Raw genomic sequence first — 14,649 nt, 5'->3', positions numbered from 1 at the left:
CAGTACATATTCATTACACCACATATACAGAACTTAACTTGAAGATGGCAATACTGAAAACATTTAGACACCACTGTGCTCATTCGCCCATAGGGCCAGCATTCATACCGTTCATACTACTCATGCATCCACACTAACATATAACATACGACAGAAATCTACAATTTGATAATCTTTACACATAGGTCATCAAACCACTATTGTACATAATGATGGGGCTTAATGCTGTTTTTTTACAAGATTGACCGTAGAAAAGACAAGGTCTACGCGTTTCGAATCCCTTAGTTGGCAGGGATTCTCATCAGGACCGACATAGGACTGCAAACAAAGCAGAAAAGAAAGATTTTACTAAGCTGACCCACTTTGTAAGTGCACAACCGCATGGTCAACAGGGGAGTCTTACCTTAGTCTAAGGAACGGAGAACTCAGTCACAACTCTGAAGAGAAAAGGAAGGAGAGCCAACTTGGTTACCTATTTCTGTGAAATCAACACTAGATCACCACCTGGTTAGTAATAGACACACCCATACAACATAGAGACAATACAACCACGTAGTCTAGTTATTAATAAAGAGGCTTACGGGTGTGTGGAGTTGTGTCTGGTTAACTGAAGGTGGCTTGTATTCTGTTCTTTCATTATAATTGGTTTGGCTTTGCTGCCATTCGAGCCAGAACCCCCTTTGGTTTTCTAGATTGACAATTTAAGACATATGGGGATAGATCATGTCCTAAGCTTTTGCGGTTGGAACACCTGCAATTCACAAACGAATAGGCTTTACGACTACAAAAAAGTCATGTCACTATATACACAGGAGAAGTTGTAAATGACTTTCTCACTTGCAGTACACCCTTTGTGATTGCGTACACTTCTGCAGAGAGAGGGGATATGAAAGGGACACCCCCCTCCACCTCGAAATCAGAATGGAATATATCAACGGTTTGTGACCGACTCCCTCCAGAGAATAGTATCCCATTTGCTAAGTGGAAGCTAATCTCCGTGACACAGATGCGAAAATGAACGTTTGCAACTTTATATATTTTTTTAAATCTCAGCATTTTTCATGAATGAGAATGCAGGGACAGAGATCTGCTTTCTCTCGCAGGCCTCAATTCTGCATTCTCAGGCAGTGGCAAAAAGTCTCTGGCCCCATAAATGTTAATAGAGCTGGATTTTTTGCAACTGCTTTGAAGGGGAATTTTGCGATGCAATGGATTAATACACCCGTCACAGGGCAACACGAGGGTGGGGTTGCAAAGCAGCCAGTGTGCAAAACACACTGACTGCTTTCTGACCTCCACCTTAATTCATCAGACCCATAGCACTGTGAAGCCATGCCATTCGGAATGTGCGTGACAGGAACGTCACATAACATAAGAAAACGTAAGATAACACTGTAATAAATGTGAACAGGTCAGGTGTGAGTGAACACCCTGTTTAAATGAAGAATCGAAAGACTAGGCTGGGGGTGAAGGGATCAGGGTTTCAGAAGAAGGCACCACTTTGCACTTTTAGCAGAATCTTTGAAAATGATGTGGAAAGGTAGAGGCGACGAACATCCGCACCTGGCATGGGATCGGACATTGGGCTGTCAGAGAAGAGCTCCTCTTCTGGAATCTAATCAATGTCAGACAGTTCATCAGTCACTTGCAACAACAAACAGTATATTAATGTAGCCCCAAAATGTATGGATTTTAGCATTATAGGCTGCAACCGATCAGAGGCGGAGCGCTGGTCTGTTGATTAGGTAAATGTCATGTTTATTTTGAGTGCTTGCTGTAAGTAAGTGTTTGCTTGTCTCTCCTGTAGTGACCATCGCATGCGACTCTGTACGGCCCCCTCTCAAAGAGGGCTGTCCTGTACCCATACCCCAGGGGTCAATCTGTAACAAGCAGGAAGTGGGATAAGGGAGGGGGGTAGGCGGTGAGAGGCACGCAGGCTGACAAATGGTGTGCACTTTCGCGGCCGCTTTGATGTTCTCAGTGGCCGCGTGGCTCACTGAGAACATCAAAGCGGCCGCGAAAGTTATCACGCAGGCTACCAAATGGTGCGTGCGCCCGGCGCACATGAACTGTAGCTGGAGGCCTGAAAAGCCACTAGGCTGCACTTCCAAATCCCGCTTACTAAAACTCTCGGCAGCACTAAAGCGCTGGCTCAGGCGAGACCTAAAAAGCGAGAAAGAATGAAAACCAATGAATATAAAGAAAGAAAAAAAAAAAAAGAAAGACGAGTAGGAGAGAAGACCGGTAGGATCTAAGGAGGGCAGAGTAAGACAAACACGGAAACTAAAGGCGGACAAGCATTTGCAATGCAATAGGTCTCGCATTTACGCAAGTTTGAGATATTGACATTGCAAATTACAATGCCTTTTATTTTTGTTTTCGTTTTTAAAACATAAATAAAAGGCATTGTCATTTATAATGCCAATAGCTTAAACTCACGTAAATGCGAGACCTATTGCATTGAAAATGCTTGTTCTCTTTTACTTTGCCCCTCCGTTCTAGTGCTTGACGTTCTGTTGCTTGACATGTCACCCCCCGCCACGCCCCATTTTCATGGCGGGATATTTAAGGACTCCAGAATGCATCCAAGCAGCTGAATGACACAGTGTAAGTTCTCATAGTTGTTTTCCTTGTAGGCAGAGCGCTGCCATCTTTTGGGAGGTACTTGGCTCCCTCATTTTGCTTGGGGCATATCGGAAGGGTGATTTCCTTTCTTTTAACATGTTTTATGTTTTTACTTTCTCCCACTTATTTGAATCTGTTTTAAGTTACCAGTAGCAACCAGTACTGCAGGGGAGCCTGCGACTGGTTGCAGGGGTTGCTGGACCCCGGTTTTTCTCTTTAACATTGCTCCTCCGTTCTAGTACTTGACGTGCTGTTGCTCAGCAAGCCACCCCCCCCCCCCCAACCATGCCCTCTTTTCATGGCGGGTTATTTGAGAAACTCCAGAACACACTGCAGGAGCGCCAACGGCAAGCCCATCTGCACCCGTCCGTGCCCGGACTGTGCCTAGTGCCCCTGGTGGTTTGGGGACAGTTCCACAAACATTCATCTACTGTAGAGGCCAGCTGCTCATGCTTGACCCAGGTAAGGGTGCTGATTGCCACACTATTGATTGCCATCCTGTATCTGCTGATGCTTTTCACACCTGCCAGAGTTGCGGAACCTATGTAGCTATGGTGGAGTCCCACCCTCCCGCCCCACCTAGCAGGGTTCCAGAAGTTTGTCCTAAATCAAACAGGCTTCAAACCGATGCCAAAATGTCCAGTGAGTCATCGTTCTGTGCGTTGACCAATATTATATCATTGATAAAGCACAGCGCCGAATTCCGACTGTTCATGGAAACTTGCAGTCCTTCTCTGGCCTTTATCACTTAAATCTTGGCTGACCCTGCTTGCAATCCTGAGATGACGGCAGCCCTATCCAAGGGTTTTGCAAAGTACAGATCAGATAGGCTGCTGAAAAGGGGGTGCAGTATAGTGATCGTTCATAGAGCCGACCTAACAATAAGCTGTAGCCCTGCTCCCTCTCTGCACAGTTTCCTTTATCACCAGGCTTTCAAAAACTCAGTCCTTCAAAGGCATAGTCATTTACAGACCACCTAGTCCTAGACAAGATTTTTCCAAGGATATCAGCAGCCTTTTAGAGGAACACATTTTAACTACTGATGTAACGGTTCTATGCAACATTAACTTCCACCTAGAAGCCTATCAGAACAGACACAGCAACTCTTCTGCATACACTGTCTGGACTTGGTTTTCTCAGTTGGTAGATGTCTCCACACTCCAGGCAGGACACACACTGGATGGAATCTTCACCAATAACCCCGCTCTAGACAATGTCAGAGCTCTCCCATTAGTCTGGTCAGACCATAGAGCCATCCATTTTGATATTCGTATCTATCAGCACACCTCCTCAACCAAAGTCGGTCCAACTAGTTTGACGTCCTTGGCCTGGCATACTATTCAACCAGACCTCCTCTCCAAATTTTTAACTAACTCTCAGATAATGCAGACGTTGCTGTTTCTCAATATACCCAGTGGCTCGACACCGCTGCCAACTCCCTGGTACCAGTAAAACGGATTAAATCCAAACAGTCTAGTATTTCGTCCCGTTGTTCACTGCTTACCTCAGGGCCCTTAAAAAAGCTGCAGGAGACAGGAAAAGAAATGGAGAGCTGCCTATAAGGATGCAGAAAAGGTTAAATACAAACTCTGCTTAGCAAAATACAAAAGTCGCATTACCAAGGAAAAGGCCTCCTAATATTATAATAAGATAGAAGAAGCCAAAAATGTAATTAAAGAATTGCTGAAGGCGGTTGTCAAGTTAACTACGAATATCAAAACACATGTTGAAAACAGCCAATCATTCTGCAACCTGCTGGCCAACTTGTTTCTACATAAAGTAGAAGCAGTGTGCCATAGGTTCTCTACATTTGTCTAATGCTAACTCGCAGTCTCATACAAATGTACATGTAATGATAGTATGGATCACCATCAGGCGCATACCGTGCTGGCCTTATAGACTCGTCCACGGTATATCGTCATTTAGACCTCTTGTGATGCTATGGAGTTTAAACACTCATTTTTGTTCTTTAATAAAGAGAAATCTGGAGACATCACAGATATGATGGCAATCCATACTATCATTACATGTACATTTGTATGAGACAGCGAGTTAGCACTAGACAAATGATGAATGAGCTACCATATAATGTATTATAACATCTTATAAGAAATTGCGATTGATGAGTAAAGTGTACACTAGTCCGTCCTAGTGACGTTTAACCTGTCACTATATATGCCAGTCCCGAGGGCGGCAGTGTGCAACCTTTGGGAGGTACCAGTGGGTAGCTGTTGTCAGTGCGCCGCTTATGTCAGAGTTAACATTAAAGACGTCGGTCGTCAGTTGAGGAGCCGGAGCGATACACGCCGAGTGGAGTTGCCACCGGTTGGCTTGATTGTTGTTTGACTGTTTCAACTATACTGACGCTAATAACATTAGATCTCTGTGAGCAATTTTGGATTTAATATAGGAAACCTATGGGCATGAGTAATCACGGTCTGATGATATGCGAACTACTATTGTGGCCACAGTGACGTCACTTTGTAGTTTGGGCAGGCCACGGGACATTATCCAATCATGTAAGGTTTTTGAGCAGACCAGTGGAAATACAAGTTCCGGTGACGTCATTTTGTAGTCTGTAAACAACGTCGGAAGAACGCGCTTCAAGCGTCTGTAATGCAAAACAGATGTGTACTCAGGAGGACTACTATAAAAAGCTGGTTACCTGATCCGTTCGTTACCTCCACCCTCGACTCAGACACCGCCGGAGGCAACAACGGACAGGTATGGGACTACCTTTTGAAATTGAGCTCTATACTTTTCGCACTATGTCCATGATGTTAGGACTAGCCTATATGTTTCCTACAAAAGAGGTTTGAGGTTGATGCCCCGAAGAGTTTTTTGCTTTTGGTCTTTAGTTCTTTGCTTCTTATCTTGCGGGGGCAAAAAGCGGTAGAGTTTCGTTCTGTTTTTCTGTTTTTATGTCTGGGTTCAACAGGGATTGAATCTAGGATGGGACTCCAGGGACAGAACTCAGTAATATTTTGAGACTGCTACTTATGGCGATCAATCTATTTTTACTGAAAGAATACTGTTGTAGAACTCATTTGTGTATAACAAAGTACAGAGAACCAACATGATAAATACAGGAGTGGTAGGGCTGAGTGTCAGGAGAGGGACTGATTATGGTTAGGACCAGTCTCTCTATCATCACTCATTCCTGTTTCATTCCTTTTTAGAGCAGGGCCTCGTATTCCTGAGTGAGGTACCAGGTGAGGTGAGGTCTATTCCCCGATCAAGACGGGTGAGCAATGATCTACGTACTATGATGTAGACTGCTATATAAATATATTGGGCAGAGTGTGATAGCATTATATAGATCACGTAATATAGTAGAGGCTTGAGGGCCCTTTTTCAAGTGAATTGATTGTGAGTATTGACTGTTTTTTCTTAGGTGCCATCTGCATCCCTTGAAGCGGAGGATCTGTAAAGTAAGGTTGTATTCATTCCAACCTAATGAATCAGTTATATTTTTCATTGATTGTTTGACATTTTTTAGGTCACTTTGTATGCTTTTGATGCAGTAGCAAACTATTAATAGAAACAGGTCCTGAAGAAAGCCTCTGGCATTTTTACCCCAATGGCTGAAACATGTAGACCTTAATAGAAAGCAGTCCTTTATGAACACTGCTTTTTGCACTGTTTTTATTTAGAATGTTAGGGGATATATAGAATAAAAATAGTTTCTCTTCTATTTTAATATTGCACACACAATTTTTGCACTGCCCGATTTCACATAGTTACTTGAGAATCCATCTGTGATCACTTTTTGAAGAAACATATTAACTGCTCTTCTCTTGCTTCTGGCTCTCCTTTCTGTAACCTACTTGAGAGAGTTTTCCCAAAGTGATAGCCTCTATGATCAAGAGGTATATTGTTGAATTGGGAGGATTACCAGATGATGATACTGATCACCAAGGTAATTGATGGGAATCCAATCTCTATTTAAGGGTCCCTTTTTTATGTCTTCTGATTCTTCCTAAATACTCCCGCTTTTCACTTTTCTCCTTTTTAAGATTCCAAATACCATTCGGCCTCCAATTCTAGAAAACAATTGCACTGGAAGACAAAGAATCACCTTCGAGGGACTCTGCATCGCTTACAAAGCTCTGCATGGCCTTGTCCCACTCTTTCTACAACATAGCTTTATGTGGTACACCCCAGGGAGGGCCCTACGATCAGCCATGGCAAAAATTTGCAGTGCGTCCGATGTTTAAGCATGCAGCTTGGGGCGGCAAGAGCGTTGTGCTGGGAGCCACAAAAGCTTGGAACTCTCTACCGCTACATATCAAGGAGGCGCCCAATCTATTAGTTTCTGGAAAACATTGAAAACCTGGCTATTTAAGACACTGTAGTTTCATGGGTCCACTCTTTTCACTCTTTGTCATTAAAGCCAGCGCCAGGGCACCTTCAAGTATTCGAGAGCTTTAGAAAACCAGTTAACATAACATAGCCTTTCACATGAGGATTGTACAACTGAGGGACAACGTCCATTTTAATGTCACTCTGGATGTGGCAGAGGATTGGCACAGGGATAGGTCCCTTTCACTTTCTTTGAATTGAACTGAGCACGCAGAGCTTCCGTAGTTTTTCTTGAATGCGAGTACTGCACGCTGGCTCTCTACACTTAACCAGAAGACCCATTCATTAATGGCATCGACCCCACTCTGGTCACGTGACGGGCTGAGCGCTGAGTCGCTCGCGCTGTGTAATCCCAAAAGTGCCTCTCTGTTCCCTATAAAGAATCGATCAGTTTCTCGTTCGGTTATGAATAAAATATACCACTTGCTCTATTGTCTTTTTCATTCGTCGTGCTCACCCCCTCTGAGACGAGGGGGGTCGAGGTGTGTATATTTACATGGAGGGTGCAGCCTCTCCCGACAGCTGCTCCAGCCACTCCCGCCCCCTCGCCCAATCACAGCTGCGCCTTAGGCTCCCCTCCCCCTCTGCACACCCTGCATTGATCGGTCCTCACATCAGCAAGGGCGGGAAGGCACAGCAGGCCCCACTGTACTTCCTCAATGAGAATAATGAAACAGCTGTGCAGGCCTGGCTTAACTGAATGTGCTGACGGCTATATCACAGACCAGCTTGTTTCAATCGACTGTCCAGATGCAAACATCAGCTCACTGCCTGCGTACCGTGATGTACCCACCAATAGTCCACGCACAATGTCGCACAGTGTCAGTGGTTAGGCATGGAAAACGGAGGGTCCACTCACATACTGCACGTGTCCCGTATTGATCATTTTCATTTGTCGCACATGGTTCCCACACTATGTTTGTGTGGTCCATGTTCCACTGCATGTACCAACCCACTGTGATCACGACTCACGTAAAACGTGGTCTATTGCCAAGCAAATGGGTGGCAATGAGAACATGCTGCACATGCGCTCTCCTGTTCTTACTATGCAATAATGTCCACCCTTTAACAATGTGCTGCACATGTGTCTACTGACTGTCACCCATTGTTTCATGGACCACCCGCTGTTCTAATGCAGTTTCTGGGCCAACTCACTATCTGCGTGTGGGGAGTAAAGGCTGATACGTGTGCGATCCTCGTGCCTTCTAAAGAAAGAATATTTACATCACCCCATGAACGCCTGAAAACACTGATTAAAGCCAGTCAGCACCATGGACAGCTCTTCCGCCTGGAATTAGAGAAAAACACCCGAAGGACTACTTTGCTGACTTTTCTGTCTTCAAGACAAAGGTTGACAAATTGGTTAGAAGAATAACACTTAGCGACTGCTCCCAATCATCTTCGCGAACTCTCTCTCTGATATATAAATGTATACATCAGTAAATGTGAATAACGGGGATATGTTTCACCAATGGGTTCTAATTGGTATCCAATAGAGAGCGAAAATTGAGTTGTTCATTTTATCATTCAGTCCATCGAGGGGAAAACATCCCTTTATTCACTGTTTCCTATCTGAAATTTGCTATTATGCATAGTCCCCCAAACCCTTTTCTCCTGCTCACAAGAGAAGTACGGGGTAAAGGAATCTTGGGGTGCTAAACATAAGCAGGCATTCAGTCACACAACCCACACACACATGGAAAGGGGGGGCTCTTGGCCCCCCCCGCCTGCATGGCGGTGCGGCGACCTCCCCCGGACTTCTCGGTGGTGGGTCGTGTCCACTGGGGCGCGCCCTGCCACCGATTGGCTGCCACCGTGACCCGGATGTCGTTAATCGACATCCGGGTCGGAGGGGAGGGGGGCGGGCCACTGTGGGATAAAGAGGCGGGGAGTGCCCAGGTGACCCCCTTGTTGCCTGGACGCTCCCCCACAACGGACGTGCCCCGGCTTTAGGTTTTAGGATCCCGGCAGGGGGGTACACAGGTAGCGCACATTGCAGGAATCAACTGTCGGTGCAACATAACCCCGCATTGGTGGCTGCTAAGATTAGCAAGGAACTGTGCCTGGGTAGGATAGCTGGCCCTTTCCAGAAGGTGCCGGTCCCCGATTTTGTGTGTTCTCCACTAGGTGTAGTACCCAAAAAAGAGAAAGGAGAGTTCAGATTGATCCACAACCTGTCGGCACCTAGAGGTGCGTCACTGAATGATGCGATTGATGAGGGGATTTGTAGTGTAAAGTATGCCTCATTTGACCAGGCAGTCGACTTATTGCGGGCGCTGGGGCCAGGGGCATTGATGGCAAAATCAGATATAGAATCTGCCTTCCGCCTCCTCCCAGTCCATCCTCTGGACCACCATCTCTTAGGTTTCACTTTCGATGGCAAGTTTTATATGGATAAATGTATGCCCATGGGCTGTTCCATCTCATGTGCTTACTTTGAGGCGTTTAGCTCATTTTTGGAATGGGTCATGAGAGAGGTGACGGGCCACCGGCAGGTTATGCATTATCTGGACGATTTCCTTTTCTTAGGTGCGGCAGGATCTCAGGAGTGTGCTTGGGCGTTGCAGGAATTTTGTGTGCTCATGCGGGCTTTTGGGGTCCCGCTAGCGCCGGGGAAGACGGTTGGCCCGTCCACCTGTTTGGAATTCCTTGGTATCGAAATTGATTCAGTGGAGGGATGCTTCAGGTTACCCATGGCCAAGGTATCTAGCTTTAGAGCAGCCCTACGTCAATGCCTACGCAAAGACAAGGTTACATTGCAACAGCTACAGGAGGTGGTGGGGCAATTGAATTTTGCGCTGCGGGTCATCCCAATGGCACGCCCTTTTTCACGCTCTATTGCCCAAGCTATGAAAGGGCTACGGGAGAAACATCACCGCATGAGGTTGTCATCTGAGGTTCGCCAGGATATGCTTATTTGGTTGGCATTCCTGGAGGATTTTAATGGCAGAGTAGTGTGGGCAGGTCCTCCCTCCACATCAGCGGAATTGGGCCTATGGACGGACGCTGCTGGGAGTACGGGCTTTGGCGCCATCCTGGGTACCAGGTGGGTCGCCCAGCGGTGGCCAGCAGAATGGAGGACACGGGGACTGACCACCAATATTGGCTTTCTGGAACTTTTTCCGATATGGGTAGCATTGATGGTCTGGCCGGAACACTTATGCAATCAATCCGTGGTGTTCTGGTCAGATAACATGACGGTTGTGGAATGCATAAACCAGCAGGGGGCACGCTGTCCATTCATACTCCGCTTACTAAAGGAGATTGTGTTGCAATGCTTAAAATGGAATGTGGTTTTCAGAGCCAAGCATGTCCCTGGCATCCTCAAGAATGCAGCTGACTCCCTTTCTCGCTTTAAAATGCAGGTTTTCAGGGAACATCTTCCTGCAGCAGATCCCCAGCCGGCGCAATTCCCGGCAGTACTTTGGCAGATTGGTGCCCCAGATTACAGGACCTCGTGGTTGCTAGCTTAGCCCCCAGGACCAAGACAGCTTACGAAGGGGCGTTTTTGTCTTACCGGGCTTTTTTGGGGCAGGAATGGGAGGTTAGGTGGGCCCAGGAGGATAGCTTTGCAGCTTACCTAGAATCGATGCACAGGGAAGGGCGCTCAGTGGCGACTGCGAACAGACATAGGGCTGCGGTCTTCTTCGCGCAGGGTAAGGGCATGCGAGATCCCACTAACACCTTTTTGGTGCGCAAGGCCTTGAGGGGTTGGCGCCGTTTACAGGGTTACCGGGGCGATAGGAGAAGGCCCATTGGACTGGCACGGCTGACGGCCTTATTGGGGGCGCTGCACAGTGTCTGTAGCTCCCAGTGGGAGGTTATTTTGTTCAAGGCGGCATTCTCCCTGGCCTTCTATGGGGCTTTGAGGGTTGGGGAGTTAGTTGCTGGGTCAAAAGCTGATAGAGTGGGTGGAATACGGTGGGCCGGTGTGGAGATCAGGGAGGACGTTATGAGAGTAACAATTCAGAGATCGAAAACTGATCAGGACTGTCGGGGTCACACCATAGTGCTCCACCGGGCGCGGGCCAACCCTTGCTGCCCGGTTTCTCATGTGGAGGCTTTCTGCAGGCAGCGGGAGGGCACGGCGGGGGACACACTGCTGTGTCACGCCGATGGTACACCATTGACCAGGTACCAGTTTAGGCGGGTCTTGGAGCTAACGGTCAGACTGGCAGGTTTCGATCCAAGGGAATTCGGCACCCACTCATTTAGGATTGGGGCGGCAACTGAGGCAGTGGCGAGGGGTCTCTCAGTGGAGAATGTGAAGAAACTGGGGAGATGGTCATCCGAACGTTACAAGAGTTATGTGCGAATTGACATGTTGTGACAGGATGGTGCTCACGCCTGGTATGTTTCTGTTTTTTTTTTGCAGTTTCTCAAACCTGTCACGCAGGGGAGGAACTCGCCAACGACCGACATCGGCACAGCACGGAGGACACAAGAAATTGGTGACTTGGATTGTGGGCCACTCTTATGTTAGGCGTGCGGAACATGTTTTTCTTTCAGGAGACCGTAGGACGAGTGCAGCGCAAAAGGGGTTTGATATCTCATTTTTCGGGAGGGGGGGTTTATGCCTCAGCCAGTTTCGGAATTTTTTCCAGGGACTCTTAGCTCAGCAGCGGCCCCCCCCGTCAGTGGTGATACTTCACCTGGGGGAGAATGATTTGGCAAAATTGGGGAGGCGCGTGCTTATTGAGGAGATCATTTCCACTGCGGGGTGGGTGGCCAGGGCTTGCCCGGGTTCCACAGTAGTTTGGTCTCAACTTATCCCTCGGTGGCAGTGGCGAGGGGGGGTCTCGGTCAGGGCGTTGAATCACTCGGTACGGAAGGTCAACACACAGTTGGACAAATTATTTCGGACCCCCCAGTTGCAGACGATTCCACATGGGTGTATCTGGGGCGAGCATTTTTACTTGAGGGACGGGGTGCATTTGACTGAGGCAGCGAACGTCTTGTGGTCTAATAATGTCTGGGCCTGGTTGGAGGGATTTGCAAAGTAGGCGCGCTCCTGGTTTAGGTCTAGGTAAAGGGGGAGGCCAGATCGTCGGTTAACAATGCTGGCCTGTGGCGGTAAGGTCATGACCGGTGAGCAACTATTTGAAGGTCTGAGGGGGCGGGCATCATCCTACGGAGGTGCCCGCCCAGGGGGAGGGGCCATTGGCCCCTCCTAGAACTTCAGGGGCAAGGTAACTGGTGCTTCAAAGGGGCGCGGGTTGGGGAGTCACGCTTTCCTTAGGCTGGTAGCCACCCCGCGCGCGCATACTCATGACGTCACCGGATGGCGCAGAGTAAGGGCCCTCCTTTAGTGGGTAAATGAAGTTCACGGCGTGGACCGGGTAATTACCGGGCCCGGCTGCGCATGCGCACACCTGTAGGGGAGGCGCAGCTAGTAGGACCTGACACCGGTTAGCGACCTTGCCATATGGCCCAAAAATGTTAGTATACAAAAATGCAGAGGAGGATGTTAGACTCGGTTAGGAAACAATCTGTATTAGAGTCTTTGTTAAGGATAGTCACTCACACCTGTTGACAATAATGTATCTAATGTCCTGCTGATTTTTGTATAACTGTTTATTATGCAAATTAAAAAATGTATTGTTTTTTAACTTAATAAATACGGCCGGGGGGTCTTGCCACCTCCCGCCTTCCAAAGATACCACGTCTATGTTCTGTGTACGGGGGTGGTGAGGTCATAGGGGGAGGGCGGTAGCCAGTCACTGACCATGTGGAAAGGGGGGGGCTCTTGGCCCCCCCGCCTGCATGGCGGTGCGGCGACCTCCCCCGGACTTCTCGGTGGTGGGGCGTGTCCACTGGGGCGCGCCCTGCCACCGATTGGCTGCCACCGTGACCCGGATGTCGTTAATCGACATCCGGGTCGGAGGGGAGGGGGGCGGGCCACTGTGGGATAAAGAGGCGGGGAGCGCCCAGGTGACCCCCTTGTTGCCTGGACGCTCCCCCACAACGGACGTGCCCCGGCGTTCGGGGCTTCAATTTTTCCCCCACCCACCATCTCTGGAGTACGTGGTTGATGCGTTACTAGTCCGACTAGCGGACATTGGGCGCAGTAAACTGTTCTGAAATGTTAATTTCTGATGAGGTTTTCTTTTAGGACTTTTTCTCCCATTGTAGTGATCAATATTGTATTGTGAAGTTATGTTCTTGATTATGCTTTTTCGTAGGCCTTTTTCTCCCAAGGTAGTGAATGATACTGTATTATGTGTAACTGGTGCAGTCGTGTTTAGGCCTTTCTTTCCCTTGTAGCTTTATGGTGTTATACATGATGTGTGATTTTAGTCAGTGTAGTTGTCCTTTAGAATTTTCTCCCATAGGTCGTCGTATTTATTAGGTATGGGGCATGCGGTAAGGTCATGACCGGTGAGCAACTATTTGAAGGTCTGAGGGGGCGGGCATCATCCTATGGAGGTGCCCGCCCAGGGGGAGGGGTCATTGGCCCCTCCTAGAACTTCAGGGGCAAGGTAACTGGTGCTTCAAAGGGGCGCGGGTTGGGGAGTCACGCTTTCCTTAGGCTGGTAGCCACCCCGCGCGCGCATACTCATGACGTCACCGGATGGCGCAGAGTAAGGGCCCTCCTTTAGTGGGTAAATGAAGTTCACGGCGTGGACCGGGTAATTACCGGGCCCGGTTGCGCATGCGCACACCTGTAGGGGAGGCGCAGCTAGTAGGACCTGACACCGGTTAGCGACCTTGCCATATGGCCCAGAAATGTTAGTATACAAAAATGCAGAGGAGGATGTTAGACTCGGTTAGGAAACAATCTGTATTAGAGTCTTTGTTAAGGATAGTCACTCACACCTGTTGACAATAATGTATCTAATGTCCTGCTTATTTTTGTATAACTGTTTATTATGCAAATTAAAAAATTTATTGTTTTTTAACTTAATAAATACGGCCGGGGGGTCTTGCGACCTCCCGCCTTCCAAAGATACCACGTCTATGTTCTGTGTCCGGGGGTGGTGAGGTCATAGGGGGAGGGCGGTAGCCAGTCACTGACCATGTGCATTAGACATATCTCCCCACTTACAAGTAAAACAGAACCTTGTGCCTGCCACCTTCCCCTCTGCTGCTAATTGAAACCTTTGCGATTGTGACACTGTTTTTTAAAACTTGAATTGCACTTGTTTTCAAAACTAAAATCTGCATTCGTTTCTAAACTCAAAGCTCACCTGTTCCTTGCCGACACTGCCCTCCTAGGTCTCAGCACTTCCGCTTTGCTAACGCGGTCTAGTGCCTAGGGGGAGAACAGCTGCTGCTGAGCAGAGCTGATTGGCTGGTGGGCGGAAGGGGAAAGCTTGATAATAACGCTGGAGCGGACGCGCAGCGCGAGAGAGTGACATGCCATATCTCCCAGGGCGGTCCTCATGGCACGCTAACAGTTGGTGTTAATAAATACTGTTTTAGCTTGTACTGCTTTTTAAAACGATACCCTGCTGCTAATTGAAACCTTTGCGATTGGGACACTGTTTTTTAAAAATTGAATTGCACTTGTTTTTAAAGCTAAAATCTGCACTCGTTTCTAAACTCAAAGCTCACCTGTTCCTCACCGACACTGCCCTCCCAGGTCTCAGCACTTCCGCTTTGCTAACACGGTCTAGTGCCTAGGTGGAGTACAGCTGCTGCTGAGCAGAGCTGATTGGCTGG

General features: G+C 48.0%; 1 long non-coding RNA gene across 1 annotated transcript; it reads left to right on the top strand.

The window, feature by feature from the left end:
- Window positions 1–5,214: 5,214 nt before the first annotated feature.
- LOC146870649 (uncharacterized) lies at window positions 5,215–13,934 on the top strand. Its single transcript, XR_014978849.1, has 3 exons — window positions 5,215–5,349; window positions 5,805–5,869; window positions 6,020–13,934. It is a non-coding gene; the product is annotated as an uncharacterized LOC146870649 (long non-coding RNA).
- Window positions 13,935–14,649: the final 715 nt, after the last annotated feature.

The sequence above is a fragment of the Triturus cristatus genome, chromosome 1_1, assembly GCF_964204655.1.
Source record: "Triturus cristatus chromosome 1_1, aTriCri1.1, whole genome shotgun sequence".
Classification (NCBI taxonomy): domain Eukaryota; kingdom Metazoa; phylum Chordata; class Amphibia; order Caudata; family Salamandridae; genus Triturus; species Triturus cristatus.
Note: the sequence above shows the minus strand (reverse complement) of the source record. Positions and strands in the feature narration are given on the sequence as shown.